Here is an 18,677-nt window from a genome sequence, read left to right as displayed (position 1 = left end):
AGAGAGGGAAGAGAGAAACAAAGAGAAAAGTAGTTCCTTCCCTGAGGCCAAGTAACATGCTCATTTCCCTTATCCTTTAAAAAAATTGTTTTGAAAAACTTTTCATGATACCCTACCATCCCTTCAAGTTTTTGTCCTATATTTCTTCTCCCTTTTTCAGCAAAACTCCTAGAAAAATCTGTCTGTACTCATTTTCTTCTCTCCCTCTCCCTTTTCACATCTCAACTCTTAAATCTGGCTTCTGTCTTCAGTTGTCAACTCAAACTTTCCTCTCTTCATTCCCAAAACAATGGCTTTTTTCAAGTTCCATCCTTCTTAACCAATTTGCCACATTTGACCATTCTGAAGTCTCAAGTCCCTGGGTTTTAATGCTATTTCTCCCCTTAGGTCCTCTTCCTATTCTGACCTATATCTGACCACTCATTCTCCATTCTAATCCTTTGTGGTATTATCATTCATATCTCTCATGTAACTATCAATGTGCCCAGAGTTCTAGGCCCCTTTCTCTTCTTTTTCTATCCTCTCAGTTTTGTGATTTTATTAGCTCCAATGAGTTTCATTTTCATCTTTATGCAGATGACTCCCAGATCTATACAGCCAGCCCTAATTTCTCTCTGGAGTTCCAACTCCATGTCATTAACTGACTATTAGACATTTCCTACTGGGATATCCCATAGGCATTTTCTTTTCCAAACTTCCATCTTTCTGTTGAGTGTGCCACAAACTTTCTAGTCACTCAGGCTCACAAACTTGATGTCATCTTTGACTTCTTATTTTTACTTTACCCTACATATCAAGTCAGTTGTCAAATGTTTCTACTACACAAAATCTCTTCTGTCCTTCTCTTCTTTTTTACCCATTCAACCCTTATTACCTTTCACTGGGTGCCATCGTAATTAGTCCATTGCTGGACTCAACTTTCCTTTCTAATCTTACAGACTCCTTTCTTATGTTCCTAGTTCCACATAAAATGGCCTTTATACCATTTCTCATGTATCCATCTCCCATTTTCATGGCTTTGCACTTGGGCTTTCCCCCATGTTTGTATTGCATTCACTCCCTGTATTTTCTGAATCTCTACGTTCCTTCCTAACTCAAGCCAAGGGCTACTTTGTACCTGAGGCTTTTCCTGATCCCCTCACCTATTTGTGCTTTCCCCCTCAAAATTACCTTGTATTTATTTCTCCATATATATACTTATTTCTATATACACAGACAACATCTTAGTGTCTTCTGAGATAGAATGTAAACTCATCCAGGGAGAAGACTGTTTCACTTTGATCTTGCTTTGTAGAAAGTGCTTAATAAATATTGCTTGATTGCCTGAAACAGGAAACTCCTTCCATCAATGCAAATCTGTAACTGTTTTGCAATTTATAGCCTTAAGAGAATTTTCCAAGGCCCTAGGAAGTGATTTACCCAGGGTAAATAGCCAATATGTGACCAACATGTGGCAGTTAGGTGGTGCCATAGGGCACATAGTGCTTGGTCTGAAGTTAAGAAGACCTTACCCCAAATTGAACCAAGGCATTTACTAGCTGTGTGATCCTGATCTCATTATTTAACCTTTCTCTGCCTCAGTTTCCTTAACTACAAAATGAGAATAATAGTACCTACCTCACAAGATTGTTGTGAGGACCAAATGAGATATCTCAAAATAATAATAATAGAGAATAATGAGCACAGTATGTGGCACATAGTAGGCACTTAATTCTTGCTTCTTTCTCATCTTCTCTTTCCCAATATGTGTCAAAGCTGAAACTTGACTCCAGTTTGACCTCACTCTGAACAGACTTTTCCATCCACTACAACATGATGCCTCTCTTTCACAAATTCAGGTTCATTATTTAGGATACAAGAAAATGAAGATTGATGATAAGAAAATGAAAATTAATAGATATTAAGTCCATTCAATCAATTTCACCTGGAGGTATTTGTGGTCATTTATCCTAGTAATTTGTTTTGATTTTGGATGAGTATTCCAGAAGCAAAAGACAAACACATCAAGCTAACACTTCTATCTATGCAGAACTCATTTAAATTGGAGTGTTGTCTGTCTAACCTTGGCCAAGTGACTTGACCTGTTTTCCTTAATTCACTAGAGAAGTAAGTGGTAAACCAATCCATTGTCTTTGCCAAAAAAGGAAAAAAACAAAAACAAACAAACCATGAACAGCATGGTCCATGGAGTCATGAAGAGTTGGACACAATTGAACAACAATGACAAATATTTCTGCTTTCAATATCAATGATTAAACTGATAGAATCATCTGATTGATGCTTTAAAACCAATTTCCTTTTCTTCCATCATTAAACCCCTAGTTGTTGTTCATAGGCGTAATGACACCAAGGAAAGATATCTGCTGTTAGTGGTAGGTAGATTCATGATTTCCTATAAATTCATGTTCTGGCACTCCTATCTTGGGCATCTGCCCATTCTAGGCTAATAATGATTCAAAATTAATAACTTTCATTGGATTTTAAAATAGTTTGTGCTGTGAATGAGTATGTTCATGCATATTTGTTGAAACTAAAAGTCTCATGTGGAGTATATTGATTATAGCAACTGCCTCATCCAAAAATATTATTCTTCCTGGAGGTGAAAAAATACTTCTGTTTGCATGTTACAATATGCCCATATTTGTAGAAATTAACCCTTTTTTGCATCTGAATCTTATGTGAGTCTAGACACGGTACAAGAGTGCTGGTATAAATTTTTTAAATGTTATAAGATCAAAGAAAACTGAGCTATCCCAAATACCCAGACCTGCATAACAACTTTAAAAAATCCTTAATATTATTTTTTTACTTCTCATTCATTAGGCATGTCTTTAAAAGACCTTAAAATAAGCTTCACTATTAATTTTTTTTACTAAATCATTTGTTAGACAAATAATCACCCTCTAAAGAGGATAACTCTGCACCACATGCAATATATATTTTTTAATCTAGATTTATTTCCAGTGGCTTTGCTTGAATATAACTCTAAGGAACATATTACCACACAAAAAATACATTTCCAAAGTACAATTTTTTTTTTAGCTTACACTGTTTTTGGACCTAAATGTAATTACTTTTGTTTTCCCCTCTCTCCATTGTACTTTTCTCCAAACATCTGGAATGGCATTTCTTTTTGTATACACAGCCTGCCGAAAACTATTGGTCATATTCCATTCTCACTCTTCTCCTTTCCCAACACACACACAGACGTACACATACACACACAATGTCAAAGTTAGGATATGAAATTATTTCATAATCCAAGTATCCTACCAATGAATTCCCATCATGACTCATCCTCACTAGCATGCCTTAAATCTTTAACCTATGCAATTCTAGATGGGTGGAAAGGTCATAAATTTACTCATTTATTCATTCCTTTATTTATCACTGACATTAACAACTAATCCTACATCATCCAATGAAAATATCTCCATCAAAAAGTTCACAGGCTGGATCTAGTTTCAATATTGTACAGCTAACACTCTACTTCCTATGCTATGGTTATTTTCTCCCTAAAAGAGTTAGAATAGGAAAAAGAATCCAAACTGAGTCCAAAAACCTAGGTTCTACTCCCAGGTGTGAGAGTAAATTTACTCACATGTGTGACCTGAAAGAAATCACTTCTAAGATTCTATGGGAAACTTAGTGCCTCAATTTCCTCATTTCTAAAAAGTAGTTGGAATATATAATCTTAAAATTCCCTTCTACTTCTATAGAATATAAAGTATTTTTTGTTTTGCTCTTCAGTAAAACTTGTTTTTTTATTGGTTCAGATATTTCCCCTTCTTTTTGGCATTTCCAGCTTCAATAGTTTTCCCTGTGTTGCCAATTAATTTAAATGCTTAGGGTCTAAGTCTTCTACTATTGAACATTTTAAAAATTGTGCCACAAAGGCCACAGATTTTATGAATTCCTAACAAAAAATATGTTAGGAATTCACAAAATCTGTGGCCTTCGTGGCACAGCTAAGCATAGAAAGTGGCATCCATCATGCAGTCAGTTCTTGTTTTAATAGAGTCTAAAATGTCTATGGGCATCTTCTATCAGTTTTTAAGGTCAAAAGGGAATACATAGAACCCTCACTAGCTTCCGCTTCTCCATCCTCTGTTGAAGGGGCTAAAACATTGGTTGCAAAGCAACCTCTGATCCAGCAAAAGTCTTCACTTCAATAGACAACAAGCCATAATTATCCTTTTGAGACAAAGGACAGGCAATGTTAATAAGTATAGTATGGTGAAAACAGTGTTGGTTCTGAAGTTGGAGAAGGATATGGGTTCAAATCCCAGCTCCAAACTTACTACTATCCATATGTTTTGGGTTGACATCAAGTAATTTAATTTCCCTGGGTCTCTGTTTTCTTATCTGTAACATGAGGGATCTGGCCTAAATAGCCTCTGAGGTCCCTTCCAGCTATGAATTTATGATCCTCATTTTTTCCTCAAATTTGTCCCAACCAAATCTCTAGGGGAAAAAAACCCACTGGATTAGAAATCAGAAATCCTAAGCTTAATTTCAGTTCTGTTACTGATCTATGTCGTCATTTATAATAAATGTAATCATTTAACCTTTCCAGGCCTCATTTTATCCACCTGCTTCTAGGAAAACAAATACCAATCCCCCTCATGACTTATAATAAGCAGCACTCATGACCCAGGAAATATAATGTGATATCCTATGCATAGAAAAATTGTATAATTGATCATTTGTACTCTGCTTTTGATGCTGTCAATAATAACCTGATAGATCACTTAATATCTTTGGGCTTCGGCTTAAATGTGAAGGAATTAGACCTTTCTTGAGGGTTTTAGAACAAATACAGCATAGAAATCTAAGTTAAAATTTGACTAAATGCATTAATAACTCACATTTAAGTAGTGCCTTACATGGGCATCCCCCATCAGCTTCCAGGGTCAAAAGGAAAAATACAGAATCCCCCAAACACTTTGTAGGCATTCTCATTTGATCTGTACAATAATAGAATGAGGTTGTTGTTGAGTCTTTCCAGCCTTGTTCGACTCTTCCTTGTAAAACCTTTTTGTAAAATCCCATTTGGTGTTTTCTTGGCAAAGATACTAGAATGGTTTGTCATTTACTTCTCCAGCTCATTTTACCAATTCAGGATCTGAGGCAAATAGGGTTAAATGACTTGCCCTAGGTCACTCTGCCAGTATCTCAGGTTGGATTTGAACTTAGGTTCTCTTTCCTCAAGACCTGGTGTTCTATCCATTGAGATACCTAGCTGCCTTAATAAAACGAGGTAGGTAATGCAATTATTACTTTGTCCATTTTATAAAGGTGGAAAATGTGACTCAGAAAGGTTAAAGGCTTTGCCTAAAGTAATATTACTAGTAAGTAGCAAAGCCAGGCATCCTCTGAGCATTAAGATTCTATTCCATCGGGGATATGATTGGGGATATAGACTTTAAACGATCACCCTACTGCAAATATTAATAATATAGAAATAGGTCTTGATCAATGACATGTGTAAAACCCAGTGGAATTGCTCGTTGGCTATGGGAGAGGAGTTGGGAGAAGGGAAGGGAAAGTACATGAATCATGTAACCATGGAAAAATATTCTAAATTAATTAATTAAATAAATAAACTTAATTTTAAAAAGAAACAGAGGAAAGTTAATGAGTCCAGGAGTTGAGGACAGAAAAGAATGCATTTCTATATTATAAATTAAATGTTTCATTGTACTTACAGAACTATGAGTATTAATAAAACATGCTTCAAGTAACAAAAATGTTATCTAAACAATATTAATAAACAATGGCATGCAACTTTTTCATTAAAAAAGATTCCATTCCATCAATAAAGTATAAGCTTTAAAAGTGTAAACTTGTTTTTCTAATAAGTGTTATAAATTTCATTGGATCATAGAAATTGGAAATGAAAGAAACCTTAGAAAATCACTTAATTTGAGAGATTTGACCTTTTTATGTCATGGATCCCTTTGGTAATCTGATAGAAACTATGAATCCCTTCTTAGAACTTTTTTTAAATTCATACTTATATAATTATATAAAAACTAGGGGAAAGTGAAAAAGAAGATGTAATTTCTTCCCTTCTAAGTCACTGAAATCTATTCAGAAACTCCTTTTTAAGAAGAACCCAATGATATAGTCCAACTTTTTCATCTTTAACAGAAGCCCAGAGAAGTATAGTGAGTTAGCCAGTCATTTAGGTAGTAAATGAGTGTCAGAATTTGAACTTTGTTCCTCTAATAACTATCTCTTTTTTTCAGGACACCATGATGTGTTTAATCACGTTCTCCCTCAAAATTTCCTCCCCTCAGATATGGCAAGTCAAACTGTACAAGATGGCTAAATAAATCTATGGATGCAGTTTGTGGTCTTGTAAAGAAATCAAACTAAATAGTCAACAAATCATCTGAACCCATAACTAATATGGCTAAGCTCAAGAAAGGTTTATTAGATAAACTTATGGAAAACAGATCCAAATGTTTTGTTAAGGGAAGCTAGGGACATATGGGAAGTAAATTACTATTTGAACTTGACTTCATCGAGGAAAATCAGATTTCCCCCTCAAAAAAATCCCTTGGTTCTACTTCTGCTAAAGAGAGAATGCTAGGTTAAAAGAGCCAGAGGCCCAATCGAATATGATGTGTTTTGTATTCATATGACTTTTGCTTCATCAGCATTGTGCCCTAAAAAGCTTGATACCCCAGATCAGACATATAAAAGAAAACCAGCATCAGACTAGCTGATATGCAGAAATGGTTAGGATTTTCAAAGAAGTGCAGCATAGATATCTAAGGTAATACTTGACTAAATTTAGTCAAAGGAAAGACAGCTTTCTTCCCCTTCTCCCTCTCCCTCAAGTTACTGTAGTCTAAGTGATTACATATTCTGGCACTAAATGTAAGAGGCCAAAAGAAAAATAGACAACCCATCAGGGACAGGAGTTTGATGATGTAATTGGTAGGGAAAAAATAATTCAAAAACCTAAATAAAATAGCATGTGACATTAAGTATTGTAAATTACCTTATTGTAAACAACAATAACAAAAAAAAAGGTTGCTCATTAGATTTTTTTTAATCTTTTATCAGAAGGAATAGATCTACACTTCATTTTAAGTCCAATATGATTCATTCAATTCTACTTGTGAAAAAATGATCCTGGGTCTTATTTATAAAGATGCTAATAAAATTGTCATTTGAAGGTGTTTCCATTGAAAATCTGTTGATAAATTGCTTTTTTTTCTTTTAAAACAAACGATTTATCTCTATATCTACCTAGAGTGTTCAAAGTGTCTAAAGCAGCTGTTTGAAAAAATGAGTTTGTTCCCTTGTGATCAATGTGTCATTTTCTACAACTGACAGCATACTGTAAATCTATTCTGCTTTTTATTTCTTCTATCTACATATTATCTTGAGTGGTCCTCAATAGTTTTCTGAAGATTTTTACCACCAGAGTAAAGTAACTGACCTGGGTAGCAATAGGAAGTTTAATAATTTGGTTTCCTTAATAAGATTTAAGAAGAGGGGGGGAAACAACCTTTTCTGTGGCAACTGTAACTGGTGAGGAATACAAATGAAAATATCAGAAAGGTTGGAGAAAGGTTTTGTTGGGTAAAGGAAATATGCTGGTGAAGGCTCTAAGTCAGAGTCAGAGAACTGCTGGCAAATACAAGTTTAATAAGAGCCATCCAATTTAGCATACCTTTAGTTCTTTGCCTTTTTTTTTAAACCCTTACCTTCCATCTTAAAATCAATACTGTGTATTGGTTCCAAGGCACAAGAGTGGTAAGGGCTAGGCAATGGGGGTTAAGTGACTTACCCAGGGTCACACATCTAGGAAGTGTCTGGGGCTATATTTGAACCTAGGACACCTCCTGTCTCTAGGCCTGGCTCTCAATCCATTGAGCCACCTAACTGCCCCTCTACTCCTGCCCCACATCTTGCCTTTTTCTTGAAGAATGCATGTGCTTGCTTAGCTCCGAGGGACTTTCTGCTTTGGCATGATGCATCAAACCCTGAGTGGGCCCTTGATTTGACCCTAGATCCTCACCCCATTCCCACTCCTGTGCCAATGGCAGGAGGGTAGTAAGGCAGGGAGATAAATCAGTTTAAAAGGAAAGAAAGCTTTCAACTTGTTTTTTTTTTCTCCTTCAATTCTCCCAAGTAATTCTCCATTACTAGATTTCCCATGCCCGGGGTAAGAGAGGAGCAATAACCTCTCCCATTTTGAGAGCATGGCGTCTGAGAATACAAGAAAGCTAAAACAGGGGTATGAGTAGGTAAGCTGGACTTTGAGGCCCCTAGCTGCCTTTTTCATTTTGTATTTTCTTTCCTGATTGTAGGTGGGAAAATAGCAATTATAAGATGAATGTGTCTAACCTTAAGGGCAGTGCTGTGAAATTCAGAAGTCAGGATATCATAGATCCTCAATCAATATTGGGTTTGCTTTAAAAAAAAATGAAATAGCTCTGTCTAAATCCAGTATAGTGTTTCTAAGAGAAGATGACCTCTGGCCAGAGTATGAGCTCAGAACCCTAGTCTAGTTTGCCAGAAGCCTAATGAGAATTGTTTGAAGGGTGAAGGTGAAATGAGCTAAGGAAAATGTATTCAGTAGACCTAAAAATGCTTTATTTTTTTGTGGTTTTAAGTATCTACTTCCTAGAAGAATACAAGTTATAAGTTATTACTGCTACTTCTTTAAGTTCCTTTTTTCCCATTAAAAAACTTGCTTTTTGTGTTTAGCATTTATTTTGTGAAGAAGAAATAAATAGCTGTCCTATGCCTGATTTTTAGCATATGTTGACTGTCTTTCTACTCTCTGCTTTGGGGAGACCCTAAACAAGAGCCAAATCTAAACATTAAGTAATTTTCCCTGAAATTCCAAGATGGAGATGTAAAAAAGCCAATGAATGTGGAAAAAAAGGAGACCTTCCTCTTTGTATAGGTCAGGCAGGTTCACTCATGTATCCAGTCCATATGTGTGTAGATAGAGCTTAGAGGTACCACTTAATGGAGAGGGGCTGTGTGATTGATGCACAATCCCCCAAATCGCTGGGCTCAGCCGTGGTACTTATTATAGTCATAGAAGTATGCTCTTATTGTTAAGAAAGTTCTACCCCACAGGCCACCGCCACTATACTTTCTCAGTGTACTTATAGTATCTGAACTCTATTACCCTAAGAAGTCTAAGTAGTAAAAGTCTAAGTAAAACAACTCAGACTTGTACACCTTACGCAATCACATCTTGATCAATCCAGTTCAACTCAGCAAATATATATTATGAATACACCACACATAAGGCATTGTGCTAGACACCAGAGAAGCAAAGCTAAAAATGATACAATTCTTGACTTCAAGGAACTAAAAGTATACTGGAAGAATATGACTTGCATACAAATAAGACTGAAGGAATGTGCAGAGAATTCATGTAGAAAGTGGCACCTAAGCTGAGCCTTAAGGAAAGAAAGAGTTTTCAAAAACTAGAGGTAAGGAGCACGTGCATTTGAGACACAGAGAGGAGAGGCTGAGAGAAAGTCAGCCAGAAAAAACCAAGAGATCTGAGAGACAGAGGAACAAGATTGAACACAGTTTGATCAGAAGATAGAATATATATAAAGGGAATCAAGGAAAAATTGATCTAGAGAAGCAAGTTGGGACCAGATTATAAAGGATTTTAGAAAACAATTAACAAAATACAATGACTCTAATAATATAAGTGGAAAGAACAACTATTAACATATTCAGGAAAAAATCAAAAGTGAATATTGCAAAATTACAAAGAAGATACATAAATCAAAAGAAAAAATATGAGAAGACACTCCTACTCCATGTATCTGCAGAGGTGGAAGGTCCACAAAAGTCACACATGGTACAAATTTTTGGACTTTTTCAATGTATTGGTCAGTTTTGCTGATTTTTTCTTTTATCTTTAAAAAATACTACTTGTTATATGAGATGGTTTTCTGGGAGTGAGAAACAGTGGTAATGTGAAATTTAAAAAGACAATAAAATATTTTAAAAAGTAAACAAACAAAAATATATATGATAAATTCTATATGTATAGATGAATAGATATGGGGAAGGGGGATTAAAAATATTTGAGTAAAGTGATGACATAGTCAGAACTATGCAATGGCATATATTTTGGCATCTAAGTGAAGGTTAGACTGGAAAGAAGAGAAGCTTGAAGGCACAGACACCAATAGGGAGGAAATTCTAAAAGTATTAAGCTCAAGAGCTTGATCTGGGTGGTGACAATGTGAGTAGAGAAAAGCAGACAGATAGAAGAGATATTAGGACAGCAAGGAGTTGATTATGGGACTTGATAATGTACACACTAAGGATGAGAGAGAAAGAAGAATCAAAGACAATTCCAAGGTTTCAATCTAGAGTACCTTAGGGAGAAAAAGAGGGGAGTCGGCAAATGGGACAGGTTTAGGGAGAAAGATGATAGTTCTCCTCTGAATATGTTGAATTTGAATGCTACAAAAAATAGCTAGCATTTATATAGCACTTTCAAGATTTGCTAAGTAGTTTACAAATATTAGTTCATTTTTGCCTGTAAACAATCCTGGATTATTATGCCAACTGTATAGATAAGGAAATTGAAACTGACAGAGTTTAAGTGACTTTAGAGGTTCATATAATTAGTCAGGCTCTCTTGAGTGCCCAGCACTGTATTCACTGGGCCATATCAAGTAGAAATAGAATTAGAAATGAAAGATTGGATCTCAAGGGAAAGATTTGAGTGGCACATATACATACATGTACACATGTATGTATATGTGTGAATGGCATGCATTTCTGTACTTATACATATGTATGTATGTGTAGATGCTATATTGTATTTCTAATTCATAGCAGTCATCTACTGTCATATTTAGAAACAAATTCTTAGTGATCAAGATAAAGAAAGGGTTAAAGAAAAGCTCCATACTCCATAAGAGCAGTAATCTCAAAGGCAAGATGATAGGTCTTTAGCTGTAAGAGAATAGGGACACAACTATACATGATTGCCACCCTAAAAATATACTTTCTATTTTACAGAGAGCCAGAAATAAATTTGTCTTTTTGGTGACTATTTCCTTTGGTTTCCATAAGTACTGGTAATTTGAAAATGGAAAACCTGGCCTATTTGGAAGACTCTCAAATTTGCTTTTGCTTCTGAACACTTGGTCAAAAGAAAAAATAACTAGTAAAGTTCTAATCTATTGTTTTGGGGAAAGGTGTTTGCTTAGTTAAACAGTTCAGACCTGTTCAGGAAAGAATTACCTTTTAGAAATGTGGGGAACTACATTTTGAAAATAAGTTGATGGATTGGAAGAACAATAAACAACTAGTTAGGATTTTGTCAGCATCAATTAAAACCATGACTGGTTAAAAACAAAAGTCCAAATCAATGCCAAATTAGAAAAAAAATGAAGCAATGCCATGCAAATACTTAAACATGCTACTGCTGAAAAATGGGAAATAGATAAATGTAAAGAAAAGTTTAACTGACATGAAGTGGTCATCAAAAAAGGGAGACCAAAATAGCCCAGAAATTTATCTCACCCAATGGACATCTGATCTCCTAAGCAAACAAAAACACATTTTATCCAAGGGCACCACTGACTTGAGAATATAAATTCACTTTAAAAAGACAACAGAAGAGGATGGCAGAAGATTGTAAGTAATATCTCACAAAACAACAAAACCCAGAAGAAAGGGAAATGAGTTGGAGCAAGAGATGGACAACCTAAATACAACACTGATATCCACCAAATGCACTAAACAACAACAGCAAGTAGAGAAGATTTCCGCATGGTAAACAGATTGTCTCTGGAGTATTTTTGAGATGAATTGGGTATGAATGCCATATGTGAAAAGCTCTAAATGGGTTTTGATATGCATCAGGAGGAGTACCCAGGCAGATGAGAACACTGATCAATCTGCCAACCAACAAACATATATTAAGCACCAACAGTACATAAGGCTTTACGTTGAGCACTGGGGATACAAAGACAAAAAATTTAAGAGTCATGGCACTTACATTCTACTGGAAGAGGTTTGCACACCAAGTGAGTAAGTATATACAGAATGCATACAAGGCAATTTGGGAGGAGGAGGAACTGTAGGCATCCTTAAGTCATTAGAGAAAGAATTGTAAGAGTTGAGGGTTCCACCAGTAAAAAGAAATAGAGATTTCATTTGACTAGATGGCCTTACAGCTAGAGATCTATGATCCTAATATATTGCTAATAATCTCCTGCATCTTCTTCTATGATATTTTATGAATAAACATACATTCTGAAACAGTTTTTTAGCTACCATATGTCCTCTTCTTGTCAAGATCCAATATGTTCTGGCAAAGGTCATTTCTGGACTTTTTCAAGAGAATGAAAAAAAGCATTTATTATGTACAAGAAATTAAGCCATTCCCCAATTGACAAAATGTCTGAACCCGCTGCTGATCAGTATAAGAGCTCTGGGGCTTTTTGTTGTTTTTCCCCAATTTGGGCTTAGATTTTGCCCCTTCCAAGACCTACAGTGTAACTCAACATATTTGGAACCAAGGTTCAGAGACTTGATCAATTTAGTTCACTGTCCCTTAGAACTCTTGAACTCAAGTGATTTAATAATCTCAGTCTATCGGCTATCGGATACCCAGTCTAATCCAATACACATTTAATGTGTCAGGCACTTAGGATACAATTAATAAAAGTCTCTACCCACCATGCCACATAGCATTCCTCACTTGCTACACCACCTTAGAAAAATCACAACCTCCTTGGCCTCAATTTCCACACTGGTAAAATGAAATGGTTGAACCAGTTGATCATTAAAATTTCTAACATTCTATGACTCAATGGCCTTGGCATTGAACTTCTGAAAGAATATTAAACCTTTGGCCTGATTTTTTTAAGTTAGCAAATTCTCTTTAAGTTCCTCTATACCCTGACACCTTGGCAATGCCTTTTTTGTTTTTCTGATGAGGAAGATCTATCTCTTTGTGACATTTAATCTATAGAACCTATTGGAAAACATTCATTTGCAAAGTGATTATATTCCTACTCAAATGGGATAAGCAAAAATGTGTCTTGTTTGAATAATATAAATGGACTTCATCTTGGTTTTCTGGAGTGACTTTTTTAATAGCTTAAACACATGACTGTATGGTACTCTCCTGGTCTCCAAATATCTCTGAACAAGGCAGCTGGCAGGACATTCAGAATGGGATGCATTACTGCAGTGGAAGTAAACAGCCACAGAATGATTTGTGCAGAGAACTCAGACACACAAACATTTTTTTCAGCAGAAAACCTTAAAACAAGACCTAAAAATGTGGAATGCCTTCTACTCTCCCCTATAACTTTCCTAATAGTAATTGAATAAACAAGATAAATAAACAGTGTGAGGCTTCCCGAACCTGCAAGAAGCCACAAGGTAGAAAGATAGAGGAAGGATAGAATTTTGGATACCGTGAGGGCCGTGGCAGAGTCAATTTAGAGATATGAGGTGGCAGAAATGAGTCAGAAACCAGGCCTTATTGATTATATTGGAGCCACAGCAGAACCCCGATCAGTCTGGACCTCTTTCCGAAAGGCTAATCCCGTCCAGTGATCCAAATTTAATACCACACAGGTCGGAGACATGATAGAGAAAAGAAAGTGCCTGGCCGAAGGCCAGAACCCAGGTGAGAGAGATAGAGAAGGAAAGGAATTAAAGATGGAGCTTGGCCTCTGGCCAAGCTCCAGCAAGGACAGGCATCAGTGAGAGCTGAGATCCAAGAGAAGGGCGGAGATTGCTGTGGCTGCTTTTAATGTCTCTGATATGCAAATATACACGATACATAGGGATGATTATCATTGGTTAACGACAAGGTATAGGTGTGGTTTCTCTTAGCCAGGTGAGCACAAAGAAATCTGTTTTCCCGCCTCACCTGGGGGAAGCTGGGGTCAAGGGTCAGAGGCTTTCCTAGCCATGCGCAAGACTGAGACTCTTCTAAGCCACTCTGTACGTACTAACTGTTTCCCTTGCCCATAGCTAGGGGTGGACTGCTACACAGTGCAGCATATTGTTGAATTTGGCTACTTAGGAAGTCCAAAGTTAAAGAGATGGAAAGACAACAGGAGAGTTAAGAAAGGCAATTTTACATGAAGCAGTAGAGCATTAGGTGCCAAAAAAAAAAAAGTTTTAGCTGACTGTGAATGTGAGTTTTTCATTAAATCCTATATTACCAGTGGGTGGATTAATTTGCTTCTATAACCAGGTAGCTGGAATTTTTCATATTAAAATATTTTAATGACTGACATTAAGTGTAATTTATCACCATCAATTTAAAGAGAAAATGGAAAACTGAGCAGACTAAAGGTGTTGGAGGCATCTATAGAAATATAGGGAAGAGATACATGTAAGAACAACAAAAATTCCTATGTACTGAAGACTAGTTTTGCCTTTGACTTGCAATGTTTAATAGTGGCTATGTTTCTTCAGGGACTATAAAATAAATGAAAAGAATGACGTCTGCTGTTGTCCTCAAAGCTTGGCAAAACATCAGTTGAAGAGCTCATCACTGACTCTAGGCTATTATGTCACCAATCTTTTACAAAGCACTCAAAATATACGGCTATTTGACAATTCAGGGCTTCCCTAAGTGGGAGGATAGGTTCATAAGCAGAGCCAAAGAGAGTGAGGACAGGTCAAAACTGTTGCCAGTGGATAACTGTTGTTACAGGAAACCTAAGATCTATGGAAATACTCTTAAACTATGCTCCCTTCCATAAAAGCAATCTGCCTACCATGGATGGAATTGGTTGCCTAGGGGAAGCCTTCCCAGAAGTAAACCATTTTATATTGTGACTTGAAGAGAACTGACTGATAAGATTATGATTTTTCCCTGTAAATTACTAGAAAGATATCATCATAGTCTACCTATATAATTAATGAAAAACAAATGTGCAAACTTTTAAAAATTGTAATATGAAAGTCATATGAAAGTAACCAAATGATGAATGTCAATGACAAATGCAAACCAGAGGGTAATGTAGTCTCCATGGAATCTAGAAGAAACACATTTGGAGTAAGACTATTTTTGAAATATGGGATGCATGCTTCACAAATTTGTTTCACCTTTGCACAAGGCCAGCCAATCTTCTCCATATAATTCCATTTGAAAAACTGTGTACATCCAAGTCTTAGTAATCCGCCAAGACCCAAAGTGTTTTCTTTCTTCATTAGTTAGCATTGTCTAAGGAAGAAGGTCACTAGAAAGTTGTACTCCACTGTACAGCAGGAGTACAGTCCAATGGGTCTCCTTTAGATCACATTAAATATAACTTAATAACATAATCACCTTTGCTCTGAATCCATGCTCATCAAGAGATTTTCTGATTTTTTCACTTCATTTCCCAAGTATCTTAATATTGGAAATGATTATGGCTATAAAATGGGCATGAGTATGTTTCAGTGACCAGAAGGCAATGTGAGGATAATGATCCCAAGGCAAGATTCAATCAAAAGAAACAAATTAAGGCCTGGCTCTTTCACTAATTAGCTGCATGATTTCAGATAAGTCATTTCACCTTTGAGATCTCTAAGTTCCCTCTTGGCTCTAATTTATGTCCACCCATTAATAAACCTACATACCCCCATTATCAATTAATTAGCAGGTTTACAAAACAAATCAATAACTACCAATTGTTTATTGGGATGCACTATGCATATGTTATCTCATTTGATTCTTACAATATCCCTAGAAAGTGTAATTATAAACCTTTTTTCACAGATGACAATTTGAGGCTGAGAGAGGTTAAAGGATTTGTCCAAGGGTACGCAGCTAGTAAGTATCTAAGATAGAACTTGAATTCAGGTTTTCCTAACTTTTTTTAAATTAGTTTCTTATTATCTCCAGGGCCCAAAACGTTAGCCTTGGGTTTCAAGGATTGGCCTCAGTCTTGGTATCTTATAGAAAATCTCTACAGCTCATTCCTTGGCCCAAGTTTTCCCCTGAGAACATCAGGATTTATATTATAATTCAATATCTATAATAAAAAGAAAAAAGTGACTAAATCCCATGAAAACACTCAGAACTAGTATCATTTGGATATAAGATAGATTTTGTTTTAACCAAAATGACTCACCCCAAGATAATAATTTATAAGTTAATAAGATAACTCTACTCCCCACTCCAGTCAGCTTCATCTTTCAGAAATATGTAACCTTCCAGATTTGTATTTGTATCTCCAGTGCCTAGCACAGTTCCTGGCACAGAGTAGGTGCTTCAGCATTACTAGAAAGTAAAGTCATCCACCCTTTGGTAATCTCCACCACAAAGAGCGCAACTATGAATATTTTTGTACATGTCTTTTTCCTTATTATCTCTTTGGGGTACAAACCCAGTAGTGCTTTGGCTGGACACCCTTGGGTAATCTCTAGTCTCTCAGAGACTTAAAATTTTCCAGGCTTTAAACATTACCCTGAGTGTACCTTTACCACCTCAAAGAAAAAAGTATTAGATCTGCAAAAAGTCAGTCCCCCTTCCCAGAACTGTAGAGAGCTCAAAACTCATTATGCCAGTGAAGGTTAAAGACTGGATTTGCTCCTCTACCTTGTTCTTCCCCTGGCTACACAGTTTTAACTCTCCTTGAGTCCAAGAACTTCGCTTGGTCCAGGAAGTCTTTCCTTGGTTTAGGTGACTCTTTCAATGATCCCTAACCACTAATCCACTGCTCACAGTTGCATCTCTGAACCTCATTGCTGCTCCATCATTGATTCTCTCTACCCTCATTTATGAGATAGTGTGATTCCCTGATTGGTACAAATAGGTGCCTAATGAACATAGTTCCCTGAAACAAATGATATTCTTGAGTATCATATTTGGAGGGATCCAGCAGCTGTTCAGACTCACTTGCAAGGAACCCAATTTCTGGTTCTCTCTTCCTCAATTTTCTGGTCTGCTTTATTAAGGGCTAAAACCAAAGTTATATAGCGCAAGAGTACAAAATTGTCATGAATCAAGACATGTAAAAAAATTATGCTTTAGCAATGAGAAAAGCATCATTAATTCCAGAAAAAAAAATTCTTACCAATAAAGCAACAAGGACTCAGGAAGATACCTGAACAAGTTCTCTAGATAAATTGGGTAAGTATGAATCATTGCCTCAGAATACGACCACATTTTGGTGAACTGAAAAAAAAAATCAATATTCTCCATCTGCAAAAGTAAAGATGGTCAACCCTAAACAATGAAGAGTGAACCAAGCTACAGCATTATATGAGGTTCATCCTGAAATGGTTAGTCAACCTTTCTTTAGTATAGAGGCTACCAAAAGAAGCTGCTCAAACATCTTTAGGATAGTACAAAGGAAATCTCCATGGTTGTACTTTTTCTAGAAGGAGAAGGTTGAGAATAGTAGCTGTTGCTCTTCTTTGTGGTATCGCTACTGCTTAGCATAGTGTCTGAAATGTAATAGGCACTTAATAAATGCTTACTGACTAACTGACATAACCATCTGTTGCCTCTAGAAGTTGCTTCTTGAAAATGATTGGAGTTTTTGTTTGTTTATTTGTTGCATGGTTTGTTGCATGCTTCATATAGCAACTAGGTGGTGCTGTAGAACATGCTGGATTTGGAGTTAGACCTGAGTTCAAATCCTATCTTAGCTATGTGTCCCCATGAAAGTTCTTTAATCTATCTCAGCCTCAATTTCCTCATCTGTAAAATGGGGATAATTGCAGCATCTATTTCATAAGATTGTTTTGATGATCAAATGAGAAATTTATTGAATTGCAAACTTTAAAATTTACTAAAACACTAACTATAGGTGGCCCAAACCTGGCTCAGGAGGCTCTAAAAAAGATGATTCAAGTAGATGAAATTCACCCTGTGCTTTAAAATCTAACATATTAGGGTTTTTTTTTATTTGTTTCAATTCTTTATACAAAATAGTGCCACAAGTAGGAATTCCATCTCCTTTTTAGCTAAACTGACACCCTAGGCAGATTACAGGTTATTTTTTTTTTTATCTTTTGATTTCCTGAGTAGCAACAAGACCAAAACAGGAAGGAGCAGTTAACTGGAATATTACAACATATTTCCTAGTAGCTACCTAGGAAATGATCAAATCAGTGGGGATACCCTAGAATGCAATAGTATACACAGGAAAATTCCCAGAAAATAAAGCAGCTTTTAGATCTTGTTGCATCAATTTAGCTGTTTTGTGGTCTCTTGGCAAGAAAGTCATATAATTCAAACTCAGTTACTGTAATGATCCATTCAAACCTCTGAAAAGCCTAGACAATAAGTGAAATGAGCAGAACAGGTAGATGAGCCAGAGACACCCTCTGCATATAGGTTTCCTGGATAAGAATAAGTATAGTAAGGGACAGCTGGGTGACTCAGTGGATTAAGAGCCAGACCTAGAGACAAGAGGTCCTGAATTCAAATTTGACCTCAGACAAATTTTAGCTGTCTGACCCTGGGGCAAGCCATTTAACCCCCATTGCCCAGCCTTTACCACTCTTCTGACTTGAAACCAATATACAATATTGATTCTAAGGCAGAAGGTAAGGGTTGTGGTTTTTTTTTTTAATTAAAAAAATCAATATCATATAGTGGAAAGAACATCAAATAAAGGAATTAAGAGACCTCAGTTCTAGTCATAATTCATCCACTAGCCAATTCAATTCAGTAGCCATTTAGATATAAA

General features: G+C 36.2%; 1 protein-coding gene across 8 annotated transcripts in view; it reads right to left on the bottom strand.

The window, feature by feature from the left end:
* Positions 1–18,677, bottom strand: part of SAMD4A (sterile alpha motif domain containing 4A) — a 315,178-nt gene that overhangs the window by 197,518 nt on the left and 98,983 nt on the right. The window contains exon 2 of one of the 8 annotated variants that reach the window (XM_007473145.3): positions 4,869–4,967. The exons of the other annotated variants lie outside the window; for them this stretch is intronic. The gene's annotated coding sequence lies outside the window, so the exon portion shown is untranslated. The remainder of the gene's footprint in view (positions 1–4,868; positions 4,968–18,677) is intronic. 8 annotated transcript variants of the gene reach the window in all.

The sequence above is a fragment of the Monodelphis domestica genome, chromosome 1 (genome assembly GCF_027887165.1).
Source record: "Monodelphis domestica isolate mMonDom1 chromosome 1, mMonDom1.pri, whole genome shotgun sequence".
In the NCBI taxonomy this organism is placed as follows: Eukaryota; Metazoa; Chordata; class Mammalia; order Didelphimorphia; family Didelphidae; genus Monodelphis; species Monodelphis domestica.
This window is presented reverse-complemented; position numbering and strand designations above follow the sequence as displayed.